Here is a 13,295-nt window from a genome sequence, read left to right on the forward strand (position 1 = left end):
CGGCGATCGGTGGAGCGGTGTGTCATTCTGACACACCAATCTTGGTAAAGAGCCTCCCACGGAGGCTCTTTACCAAGTGATCAGCCATGTCCAATCATGGCTGATCACGATGTCAATAGGAAGAGCCGTTGATCGGCTTTTCCTCACTCGTGTCTGACAGACGCGAGTAGAGGAGAGCCGATCAGCAGCTCTCCTGACGGGGGGGGGGGGGGTCTGCGCTGATTGTTTATCAGCACAGCACCCCCCCCCCCCCCTCGGATGCCCGCACTACACCACCAGGGAGCCGGGCAACATGTGGATGGCCAGGTATGTACCCCATGGCCATCCACATGTGCCCAATCAGTGCCCACAAATGGGCACTGACTGGCACCATTTTAAATCAGTGATGCCCAGCAATGCCACCCATCAATGTCATCAGTGCCACCAGTGTCCATCTGTGCCACCTATCAGTGCCCATCTGTGCCACCCATGAGTGCCCAGTGCCGCCTATGAGTGCCCATCAGTGCCGCATTCCAGTGCCACCTATCAGTGCTGCCTATCAGTGCCACCTCATCGGTGCCCATCAGTGCCGCCACAGAAACAAAGAAAAACTTTGTATTTTTTTATTTGTTGCGCAAAAACTAAAAACCACAGAAGTGATCAAATACCACTAAAAGAAAGCTCTATTTGTGGGAACAAAATGATAAAAAATTTGTTTGGGTACAGTGTTGTATGATCGTGCAGTTGTCATTCAAATTGCGACAGCACTGAAAGCTGAAAATTGGCCTGGGCAGGAAGGTGCCTAAGTGCCTGGTATTGAAGTGGTTAAAGAAGAAGAGAATGTGAGCTGCATTTCAAGATTTCATCAATTGCCACGTCACGAATGTTAATTCTAGATTACGAACGGTAGTTTACAAGACCAAACTCATCCCGGTTGTTCCTTGATTCCAATCATGCGTGTTTGCACTTTCGGCTTTTGTGTGACTATTTCTGTACTGACCATCTGAAAATCAGACATTGAGTTCACATCTGACAAAAATTTTACAGCCTGCACATCCAGCTTTTGTCTGACGAAAAAGTGAAAACGGCTGTTTTCAGTACTAATGATCCGAAAATCCGCAGACAGCTCGTATGCATTTTGATTGTTGGAAGGGGATTGTCTGTTGACAGACTGTTGTCCTAAATTCTTACCATTAGTATGCTGCTTTAGACAATTGCTTTCCATTTTCGGCCAACAAATGGATGACAGGCTAGTAAATTTTAAGCGGACAGCAGCTCCACGTCTGATTATCGGATGGTCAGTACACAAATCCGTCACACAAAAATCGAAAATAAAAAAAATACGCATGCTCTGAATCAATGCTCACCAAACACGAAATTAGCAGAAGGGGCCCAAATGGTGGCGCTCAAGAGCTGAAATTCCTCGTAGTACATCACTACATTCGTGTTTGTGGCACGACAATTGTGTAACGTTAGTATGCTAAACACGATCCTGGCACATGCCCTTTTGACAAAAATCGGACGCTCGGTTGGCCAAACAATCGTACCGTGTATGAGGCTTTAACGCTAGTTAGCAGCTAGGATTGCTTTTACAAGAAAGCCGACCGTTGGCTCCAAAAAAAAAAAAAAAAGTACAACTATCTAAAGTCCAGTGATGCACCAGGTATGTAACTGCTCAGCAAGTGGATAACCACTGTGTTCTCCTGGCAGGGACGCCCCCCTGCTGGGAGAACACAATACCTCCATGGGAGAGGTTCAGTGTTGATGGGGGGAATGGAGCGATTTTTATTTACTGCAACCTATGGTGAAAGGCATGGCAAAACACATTTCCTGTGCACTTTGTCACATGTTCCAGAAACGCCAGGTGTGAATAAAGCCTAAAAATACTCTGAAGGGAGGTGGAGCCGCTACAGAGAGAGGTGAAGTTCCTCTTTAAAGTGTATGTTCACCTCTACTTAAAATCTGTAAGGTGAACTTACCCTGGACCCCCTCCCCATCGCACGCGGCCCCTCAGTACCTGAAGCTGGTGTCCTGTCAAAAAGCTGCTACCCATCAGAATATGTAACAGAAGTGACGTTTTGGCACGGCCATCTTGGTACACTCGCCCTTGCCCGCAGTAAGCCTACAGTCGGACATCTTTTTACACCCACTAACATTTTACCAGTAAACTGAGCTTACAAAGTCAAATACAGTATTTGGAAGGCTGTCTGACTATATTCATGTTGAATTTTAACCCTTTCATGACTAAGCCTATTTTTGAAATTTGGTGTTTACAAGTTAAAATCCGTATTTTTTGCTAGAAAATGACTTAGAACCCCCAAACATTATATATATTTTTTTAGCAGAGAATCTAGAGAATAAAATGGCGATTGTTGCAATATTTTTTATCACACGGTATTTGTGCAGCGGTGTTTTAAACGCAAATTTTTGGAAAAGTGACACTTTCATGAATTTCAAAAAATCCAAACAGTAAAGTTACCCCAATTTTTTTGTATAATGTGAAAGATGATGTTACGCCGAGTAAATAGATACCAAACATGTCACCCTTTATAATTGCACGCACTTGTGGAATGGCGACGAACTACGGTACCTTTGAATTTCCATAGGCGACGATTTAAAAAAAATTTACGGTTACCAGGTTTGAGCTACAGAGGAGGTCTAGGGCTAGAATTATTGCTCTCGCTCTGACGATCGAGGCGATACCTCACATGTGTGGTTTGAACACCGTTTACATATGCGGGCGCGACTTCCGTATGCGTTTTCTTCGCTGCGCGAGCTTGCGGGGACAGGGGCACTTTAAACATTTTTTTTTTATTTAATTTATTTATTTTTGTACTTTATAAATTGTGTTTAAAATTTTTTTTTTTTACTTTTATTGCTGTCACAAGCAATGTAAACATCCCTTGTGACAGTAATATGTGGTGACAGGTACTCTTTATGGAGGGATGGGGGGTCTAAAAGACCCCCCCATCCCTCCTTTACACTTCAAAGTATTCAGATCGCCGAAAACGGCGATTCTGAATACTGTGTACTTTTTTAAATTCGGCGCCATTGGCAGCCGAGTAAACGGGAAGTGACGTCATGACGTCGCTTCCGCATTTACAAGAAGGCTGGAACGAAGCCGCTCGCAGCTTCGTTCCAGTCCGCCCCCAGCCGCCGAACGGACACCGGGCCTCCCGATCGCACGGGAGGCCCGGTAACAGCGGCGGGAGGGGGGATGTCCCCTCCCGCTCCTCCGGTATAACAGACGAGCGGCTTTTAGCCGCATCGGTTGTTATACTCGGGTAGCCGATCGCCCGCTGAAAACAACGGTACCGGGATGATGCCTGCAGCTGCGGGCATCATCCCGGTATAACCCCGGAAAGCCGAGTACGCATATGTGCGTTCGGTCGGCGGGAAGGGGTTAAAAGCATCAGCGAGCCTGCTGATCTCACAGGTTTGCTAATCTGACAGAACGCTGCTGCTTTTATAAATTCCACATCAAACAGTGTCACTGACTTCTAAATACTGTATTTTACTATAATAGCTCAGCTTACTGGTAAAAATAAGTGTGAAACGCAAGACTCCGATGGGTGTAAAAAGATGTCTGCGTGGCGACTTCAGACTGTAGGCTTAGTGTAGCCGAGTGCAGGGTGTACCAAGATGGCCGAGGCGGGACGTCACTAAGGTTGCATTTTCTGATGGGATGGCTTTCTGAACACCCCAACGACACATCGTATAGCCACTTTACCAGTCCGGGGATTTTGCAGCTTTCTCTCCTCTTCTCCAGCGCTGACAGGACAGGCTACGCAGGCTCTGATCAGTCGGCGCCACCCAATCAGAATGCCTCCTATCCGTACCTTTTACGAGGTACATTTAGGAGACTAAGCTGCGGGGAATTTCTGATCTCTGGACCGGTAAAGCGGCTTTACAATGTGTTAGAGAGGGAGATTTGCGATGGGGAGGGGGTCCAGTGTAAGGTCACCTTACAGATTTTCGATAAAGGTGAACTTACCCTTTAAGTTTTCCTACCTGACTAGAACTCATTTTTAAACCAGACTTTAGCTTTCCCCTTGTGTATATAGAGGTCGCCGTTGTATTCCTTGGTGTATGGACGTCTCAGGACTAGTTCCCCGTGTAGAGCGGACTTGTGAATGAAGCGGAGCTCTCCACACACACAGGAAATATAGCTCAGCTCTCCCGCCTTCTCTATTGGCCGGCAGCGGCGGGGACACGTCACGAACGCGTGCACGTCATGTGACCGCCAACAAGCCCGCCCACTCTACTACACATACCGACCGTTAACGCGGCCAACGTCCAGGGACAACTAAATTCAAATGAAAACCGCCCATTCCCTTCTCCCGCCTTTCCGGGGACCGCGCGAAACGGCGTGCTACTGAGCGGACACGAGCTGTCTGTGAGCCGCGATAAGTGAGCCCCCTCCGCCGGTGTCTCACTCATTGTACAGCGCTCAGTTCGGTGTCACGGTACTTAGTGGGTTTATTGTGAGGTGAGCGGAGAGGGACGAGTAAAGTTTGAGGGAAAAGCCGGGTGGACGGGAGGCGGTGCGCGCCCCCGACGTACCCGAGACAGGAAAAGCAGAACAAAGAAGCCGGAGAGTGCACGACTACATGAGGGGGGATCGCTGGCGCCGGCTTCATTTCCCTCTCTGCTCTGCCATTGGGCGCCGAGTCTTCGGGCACCGCCGGAGCGACCAATGAGACGCCAGAGCCGAGGCGCCGGTGTGGGCGTGGCTGGAGCCGGGGGAAAAGGGGTGGGCGGGGAGAAGGAGGATCAGGGAGGTTAGTTTGGCGCCCGGGACCCGGCGCTGCTGAGTGAGCTCGGCCGGCATAGACATTCACTGGGGGGAAGGTGGAGAGCCCGGGGAAGAGAAGCACCGGAGGAGGCGGGAACCGTACGTACGGTAATTGACGACTGACTCCCTTATCTGCTTGTTCTACTTGCTGTTGTATGGGCCCTGTGTGAGTGCAGGCGAGGACAAAGGGGCCGCCCCTAGCCAGGGAGGAGGAGGGGCTCCGGACACCAGAGAGGGGAGGGGGGCTCCGGGGATAGGGTCAGTCTGGGGACAGGTGAGTCCCACATCACCCAACTTTCCGGGCTCAGGAGGGGGAACCTGACCGGGACACATGGGTTCCGGGGGACAACTTCATTCATCCCTGGGACAGCTGTGCTGGGGGGACATGAGGGACATCCTCAACCAACCCCACTGACTGACCGGGGAACAGAGCTCCCCCTACCGACCAACACCGGGAAGGGGCGCTTCTCTCCACAGGGAAAACTTTGTTTTTACTCTTTCTTTAGTTTTGGATAGAATGGAGAGGGGTTAGAACGTCTGTCAGGTTTGTGTTGTCTGTGTCCCCATTAGAGACATTCACCCAACCTTTCCTTTCCTCCTCACTGTGGAGGGATTTCCTCTTCCTGTTTTGACTATAGGACAGGAAGTGAAGGAAATCTCATGTGACGGGGACTGCTTATAACCTTAAAGCGGAGTTGCACCCAATTTTGAGAGGTGGTCTTAAACAAAAGACCACCTCCTTGTTTTTCGATATTTAAAAAAAAAAAAAAAAAAAAGTACTTTCTAACTTACCTTTTTTGGAAGAGTACTTCCGATCCAGCCGAGCCATGGCCGAGGACGTCACATCCTCTTCTGCGGCAAGCCCCCCCCCCCCCCCCGTTGTCTTCTGGGACATGTGTGTCCCCCAGAAGACAAGCTGGCCATTCACAAAGCACAGCGCATGCGGAAACTGGCAGTGAAGCTGCAAGGCTCCACTGCTGGGTTCCCTTAGTTGGAATGGCGGCGCCTGCACCCGATCTGATGGACGGATCGGCCTCAGGGGGGTGGGGGGGTCCCTGGACAGGTAAGTGTCCTTATTAAAAGTCAGCAGCTACAGTGTTTGCAGCTGCTGACTTTAAAAAAAAAAAAAAATTTGTCTGGTACACCGCTTGATACACACTATCCAATTTTCTTTAGTTTTTTTTTTTTCTTTAGATTTACCAAAACCATATTATGAGGTCAAACCTTCACAGTTTCAATTTGTATGCAATCAGGCAGGCCCTTGCACTACATGGTTTTGGTAAATCTAAAGGAAATTGGACAGCAAGTTTTATAGTGTGTATCCAGCTTTACTCTAATGGTGGGGAAAAAACACGTTTTGCCTTTTTAGTTCACCTCCTCCGCCATGATACCCGGAGTGACTTCCGGGTATCGCTGCTCTGGCGCTGTGACTGGCCAGAGCAGCGATGACGTCACTCCGGCCTGGGAGCCGTCAGTGACGGCATGATCGCCTTAACTAACAGCACGCTCAGTGCGCCTGCGCCGTTGTTTACGGTGCACATGCGTCGTAGACATCGGTGCCCGTTTTTAGGAAAATATCTCCTTAACCGTGTAGGTTAAGGAGATATTTCTTGCACCTACAGGCTTACCTGTAGGTTAAATTGTTCTGTAAGGGTTTACAACCACTTTAAAGTTAATTTAAAGCAGAACTTTACCCATAACTTGATTTAAAAAAAAAAAAAAAAATAATGATCTTTAGCAAGGAACACACATTCCACATTAATAATGATGCTACCAAAATGAGTATGTGCTGTTAATTGCCTCCAGCATTGCTCCTATTTCTTCTTGCTGGAGGCTGCCATTTTACTGAAGCCCAGAGCAGCAGAAAATCATAAAGCGGGACTAAAACCCACAGATTTGGGCTCCTTGCATGGTAGCGTTTTTATTTTTTTAAGCTAAACTAATGCTGGATAAAAAATGCTGGCAATAGCTTTTGTAGTAGTGTTTTAAGCCTTAGCGTTTTGTTTTTTTGTTTTTTTGGCATTTTTGCAGTAAAAGGGATTAAAAAAAAAAAAGCTCAAACGCCATTAGGAGATTCTACAAAAACTATTTTTTTCTTTTTTTTCTTTTGGATGCTGACACTCAAAAAATGCTAATAGCTTGAAGTAGGGCTGCACCGAAATTTCGGCCACCGAAAATGGCCTTTTCGGCAATTTGCGAAAAGAGAAAAATGGCCGAAAATGGGGCAGGGCCTGGGCCCCCCACCCCTGGTGCTGCCTATTACGGGGGTGTCCTATAGCACAGAAGAGTGAGGAGAGCCGCCGCCTGGTTGATTAGAGTGCCAGGAACATAACGGCTTTCATTTCAATAGCGGTGTTCCCTGCCGCGTGCCATCACATAAAGCCCCCCCTTGTCCGGGGAACTTTGATAGACAGATCACCCATCGCAGGATCTATCAAAGTGCCCAGGGAAAGAGGAGGAGGGGCTATATGTGACGGCGCGCGGCAGGAAACACACAGCTATTGAAATGAAAGCTGTTATGTTCCTGGCACTCTAATCAACCAGGCAGTGGCGGCTCTCTTCCCCTTGGCTGGCTGCACTGGGGACGCTGGCTGGCTGCATCTGACGTGCCCTGGTGAGGCTGCATTGATCTTCTGTACCATGTCCGCAGTCTCTGACCATCTCCTGTGCCATGTCCCCAGTCTCTGACCATCTCCTGTATAAAAATATTTTTTTAAAAATAAGGTTTTGGTATCAGTTGTTTTCGGTCTAGTGTATTTTTCGGTATCGGTTTTGGCACCAAAAACCCATTTGGTGCACCCCTAGCTGGAAGTAGTGTGTATGGACACATAAGATAACACTAGCTTCTAGAAGCTTAAAAAAAAGCCACTAACAGCTTCTAGGAGCTAAAAAAAACAAAACACTAGTGTACTTGGCGCTTTAGGTTTAAAAAAAAAGTTAATTTGACTTCAAAGACATCTGTGTGATTTCATGCACAGATGTCTATTAAAATCGCCCCCCAAAGTCGCCAGAAGTAGTGCAGTAACTACTTTTGGAAATTGGTGCTGCTCCGATTGGGACGCTCATATTGCTGGCGATAGGCCCTGGTTTGACCTGTCAAATCGCATGTCGAATCGTGCCGATGTGCACAGGGGCTTAAGCACAGTTGCCGGAATCAAATCTATTTAACTGCCTCCCAGCTCTTTAGGAGGTTCTAAATGCTGGCAGGCATTCTGATCATGTGACTGGCTGTCACAGCGGCCCTTTGACCACAAACCTCCAGATCTCAAGTATGCATCGGGAGCTTTCTGGTGCCTGTCAGTAACTGCTGGGAGTGTGTAGGGCGCATGCTTTTGGCACAAGAAGGTTTTTTACATAGGGCCACATAGTGGATTCTCTGCATTAAAGCCCACCCGCTGAGAGGCTGCATACATATGGCTGGTGGGAAGAGGTTAATTGTTTAACTAAACTACATTTACTGATTTGATGCACTTTTTATCAACCTTTTTAACACACAGAAGCTTACTGAAAAAGTTTTACGATCTCACTAAGGGTGAACTCGCACAATAGTGCTGTGACATGTTTTATTACATGGCAAAATGCCTGTCAACGCAAGGACACAGAAAACAATTGTCCACTGTGTCCCATTCACACTGCAAGGCAGTATAGAGCTGTGCTAAAATGCAGACATGTTGCATGGCACGGTGCCTGTACTGAGCTGCAATCTATTATATTTTTGTTGCTGATTAAAGTTGAGGTGACCGCATATCCCTGTGTCCCAAAGCATGGGGCGCAGGTTTGTCCTGATACCAATCCAGAAGGCTAGTAAATGTAAAGATGATATATCGCCGCTACTACAACCAGTCTGGGTGAGGAAACGATAAGGAGCCATGTCTTCCCAAACCACACGTCCTGATGGATTTCTCCCCACCCTCCAGGGCTTAGTTATAGGGCAGGTTATGACAAATCCCCCCCAGGGGTAGGGCAAAATGCATCGGGGTGTGTGCAGACTGAGGCCCCTCATTATTGATTTCTCACCTGGGCTGGTCAGGAGTAGCGGCGATACTTTCTTCTTTGCAGTGTTCTGAGCTATTTGTAGTTTTGGTAGCTTTGTCAGATATTTTGTATACATAATTAAATCCTCTCTTTCCTGCAACCCTGTTTGACTTCCTTTGTGATTGACTACAGATGCATTTTAATAAAGCTCTAAAGTGTCCACATTCAGCATATTAATAGGAAGGTTTTAAAGTCACCCTTCATAGGGAAATTTGGTCTTTAGGTTTGATTCTTTAATGAGAAGATTTTTTTTTTTTAAAGCGGAGTTCCGTCCGCCCCTTTAAAAATCAGCAGCTACACATGCTATAGCTGCTGACTTTTAACATTAGAACACTTACCTGTCCTGGAGTCCAGCGATGTTGGCACCGCAGCTGATGTTTACATTGAATGGTCGGGTGCCGCCGCAGCCATTGTGGTTAAGGGAACCCGGCAGTGTAGCCTTTCGGCTTCATGGTTGGGTCTCTACTGTGCATGTGCTCTCTCACTGGCCTGGCAGAAGAATAGGAGGGGGGGCCAAGCTGCTGATGTAATTCGCTGTGGCCCGGTCTATAAGTGGGGACAGGGAACCTGTAAAAAATAGGTACCCGTTAACCCTCCCGAAAGGTCACAAATGTGGCACCTGAGGGGGGAGGAATCAGATAAGTGGAAGTTCCACTTTTAAGATTTTTTATTATTTATTACCATTTTAAAGCCGGCTATAGATGGATTAAAGTTCAGCAGAAATGTAATTAATCTATTTGCAGCCTGGCTGTACTGAAGTCAATCTATTGACCAGCCTGTTGTGTTTTTTTGGTACGATCACTGTCTCTGGCTATAGCCTGCAGCAGCGATCATTATATTCTGATGGCGGGGAGACCTGACGCTGTCTGAATACAGTAGCTCAGTGGGAGGCATTCCCCTATCAACAGATCAGTCTTAATGGGGGAATTGAGCAAATTTCTTTTCTTCAACCTGCGGTAGAAGGAAAGAAAATGGTGTGAGTTAGTTTACACAAGGCAGCAACTGATCATGCAGCTTTATGTGAAAGTGCTCCATGTTTCAACACAGCTTACATTTTATTGACATTTGTTGTGCAGATGGGAGAAGTGGCTTTATACTTTTAGATGTCAGGCTGATGAGAGATTCTTGTCCTTCAGCGCTGAACAGGAAGTAAGTTGTATGTAGGAAATATTTCCTTCAAAATCAGAGCTTTATTTAAAATTCTTAGGTCTGAAATATAACATGTATGTGAATGTTTTTACTAGTTCTGTAAACTCCCATTTTTAGGAATATTTTTGGGTTTCTGTCCCAAAAGTTGCCTGTGACCCTGTAAGCAACCTTTCATTTAAGTGGCACAGTTTTTACTGAACATTGTTCTTCTAAAGGTAAACTCCATGTTACACCTACATTTTGGGTGTGACGTGTTACTGAGCAACTCACACCTGAGCCTGCCTCCCACCCACACCAGCGACTGTGTGAAGGTTCCTCTCCCCTCCCCCACAGTCACTGTCACTTTTAAGATAGGTGCAGGTCCTCACCTGTGTCATTCATTCACAGAGATGTCCAGCAGACCGACTTGTAGTTCTCAACTGAGTACAGATGCAGATAATCGGTGAACTCGTAGTCCATTGATAATTCTCCCATCACTGAAACTGGGGTACAGGCAGAGTGCTGATTCACACTTGTGTGATGCAGGAACACTGCAAATCCACTGCGGGTTCCCACATCACACTGACTCGCAAGGCAGTTCACACTGCCATATGTGAACTGCGGGGAGTGTCAATACAATGTTAATGACACCCCCATTTCAGCTCGCTTATCACACTGCAAACTGACAGTTCAGATATGAATCGGATTCCGGTGTGGACCAAAAAAAGGTCCTATGCGAGTCTGGTCTGAATGTGATGCGAATTTAGCCATACAATCTGGCTGAAATCGCATCGCACGGACATCGCATGTGATTTGCAGTGTGGTGCGAATCACATGTAATCTCATACCGTGAACTGGCACAGAAAACTGTAGGAAGAGTTTGCTGGAGCCTGACATTGCACCCACGATCCACTGATTGTGCATGCAATACTTTGCAGGGTCCTGTAAAAAATAAATGCACATTTCTTTTACCTGCAAAAACATATGTGTAATTTTTTTCCCCCCCTTAAGGGTGAACTTAACCTTAAACATAAACTGGTGTGTTTTTAGTGAATATATATTTTGAGTTATTGCAGCATTTTCCCCCAAATTATTTCTGACTTACTCCAAAAAGTGCAGTATTTTCCTGAAAGCCACTTATGATTTTTCCTTCTTGGCAAACTTTGTGTACCACAATGTCATTGTTGTATTACGTATGCACATTCTACCTCTTCTGCCTTTCCTTTAACACTTGCTTAGTAAAAAAAATAAATAAATAAAATCTGTCACTTTCAGTAAATCTGAGCTGATTCATAGATTAACGTTGAGAGAGGAATAGTAAAGCACAGTCAGTATACACCACTATACAGGAAAGCACCCCATGCCATATGTAATGAGCAGTTATTATACCACACTGCTCATAGATATGCATTTTTTTTTTGCAATCCTTAGTATATTGATGGTATAAATTTCAATTGTGCTAATGTGATGGTGAAATAGACAGTTCTCTAAATGTTTCTCAGAAATAAATTCAAATTCTTCAGGAGTGTATTTGGGGTTACTTCTACATCAAACATAAAAATAAAACAAAGTTACCGCAAGGCTTTACATATACATGTTTCCCTATTATTATACTTCTTCCTTTGCTATAAACTGTACTGGAGTATGGATGGTGAAAAATATACCCTGCATGTGGATTGTAGAGGCACCAGCAGAAAGAGAATTTGACGCTTGGTTTTCAACAGACGCCTGTGGGTTCTGGTCAGGGTGGATCTGATTTAAATTGCGATTTAAATCACTAATAAAAAAAAGCTTGATTTAAATCATAATTTTTAAAGAGCAACTGTCATCTCTGTCCCAGCAGTGGCTCCTTCTCTGACCCGCTGTTGACTCACCGACAGTCTCAGTCATTTTAATGGGACAGCTTGTGATACAACAAGGTGAGGGAAGTGGCAGCAGCAGGTGAGTGGATGCCTGCTAACGGGCTCTGCCGTGATGGATCTGAAATGACAGGTGCTCTTTAACCGTAAGGACTCATTCTTTCTGGTAGTTAGCTTAGAATCTTTAATGTTTGCACACAAAATTTCCTATTTAGAATAATAAGCTGTCAGGTTAGTTAAACAGTGACATCAGAACCAAGTAAATCATACAGTTTGTGGTGTATGTAGAATTGTGTGAATGCATCAATGCAGTGCACGTTATCTCAGCTTGCGGAGCTTGGATTCATTGAATGAGTTTACCAATAATGTAACTATTGCAGAATATACAGTCTCATGCTACATAACTAAGTTATATTTCGTGCTTAATAAACTAAATTATTTATGTATCTTAAATAGAAAACCATCTTTAGATAGATTTTTACTCCAAAAGCATTTTATTAAAATAAATTTGATAAAAAAACAGATTTAAATTAAAAAAAAACAAAACAATTATTTACACACACACAGTTGTATGCAAAAGTTTAGGAACCCCTGACAGTTTCCATGATTGTCATTTATAAATATTTGGGTGTTTGGATCAGCAATTTCATTTTGAAATGTCAAATAACTGAAGGACACAGTAATATTTCAGTAGTGAAATGAGGTTTATTGCATTAACAGAAAATGCGCAATATGCATCAAAACAAAATTAGACGGGTGCATAAATTTGGGCACCCTTGTCATTTTGTTGATTTGAATACCTGTAACTACTTAGAACTGATTAATTGGAACACACAATTGGTTTGGTGAGCTCATAAAGCCTTGAACTTCATAGACAGGTGCATCCAATCATGAGAAAAGGTATTTGAGGTGGCCAATTGCAAGTTCTCTTTGACTCTCCTCTGAAGAGTGGCAACAAAACAACTCTCAAATGACCTGAAAACAAAGATTGTTCTCCATTATGGTTTAGGGGAAGGCTACAAAAAGTTATCGCAGAGATATAAGCTGTCAGTGTCCACTGTGAGGAAATGGAAGACCACAGGCACAGCTCTTGTTAAGGCCAGAAGTGGCAGGCCCCATAAAATATTGGAGAGGCAAAAGGCGAAGGATGGTGAGAACGGTCAAAAACAGCCCACGGACCACCTCCAAAAGACCTACAACATCAACTTGCTGCAGATGGTGTCACTTTGTATCCTTCAACAATTCAGCACACTTTGCACAGGGAGAAGCTGTATGAGAGAGTGCTGCGAAAGAAGCCTTTTCTGCACACATGTCACGAACAGAGTCGCTTGAGGTATGCAAACGCACATTTGGACAAGCCAGCTTCATTTTGGAATAAGGTGCTGTGCACTGATGAAACAAAGATTGAGTTATTTGGTCATAACAAGGGGAGTTATGCATGGTGACAAAAGAACACAGCATTCCAAGAAAAACCACTTGCTACCCACAGTAAAATTTGG

The 13,295-nt window shown here is 45.3% G+C and overlaps 1 protein-coding gene across 5 annotated transcripts in view; it reads left to right on the forward strand.

Moving 5' to 3' along the window:
• Positions 1-4,263: 4,263 nt before the first annotated feature.
• The window catches only part of EZH2 (enhancer of zeste 2 polycomb repressive complex 2 subunit), a 91,075-nt gene continuing 82,043 nt past the window's right edge, over positions 4,264-13,295 (forward strand). The window contains exon 1 of one of the 5 annotated variants that reach the window (XM_073630442.1): positions 4,264-4,468. The gene's annotated coding sequence lies outside the window, so the exon portion shown is untranslated. Of the gene's footprint in view, positions 4,469-4,707; positions 4,883-5,026; positions 5,049-13,295 lie in introns of those variants that run through there. The other 4 variants (XM_073630438.1, XM_073630444.1, XM_073630439.1 and 1 more) reach the window with 4 other exon arrangements.

Source organism: Aquarana catesbeiana, linkage group LG05, assembly GCF_042186555.1.
Source record: "Aquarana catesbeiana isolate 2022-GZ linkage group LG05, ASM4218655v1, whole genome shotgun sequence".
NCBI classification, from domain to species: Eukaryota; Metazoa; Chordata; class Amphibia; order Anura; family Ranidae; genus Aquarana; species Aquarana catesbeiana.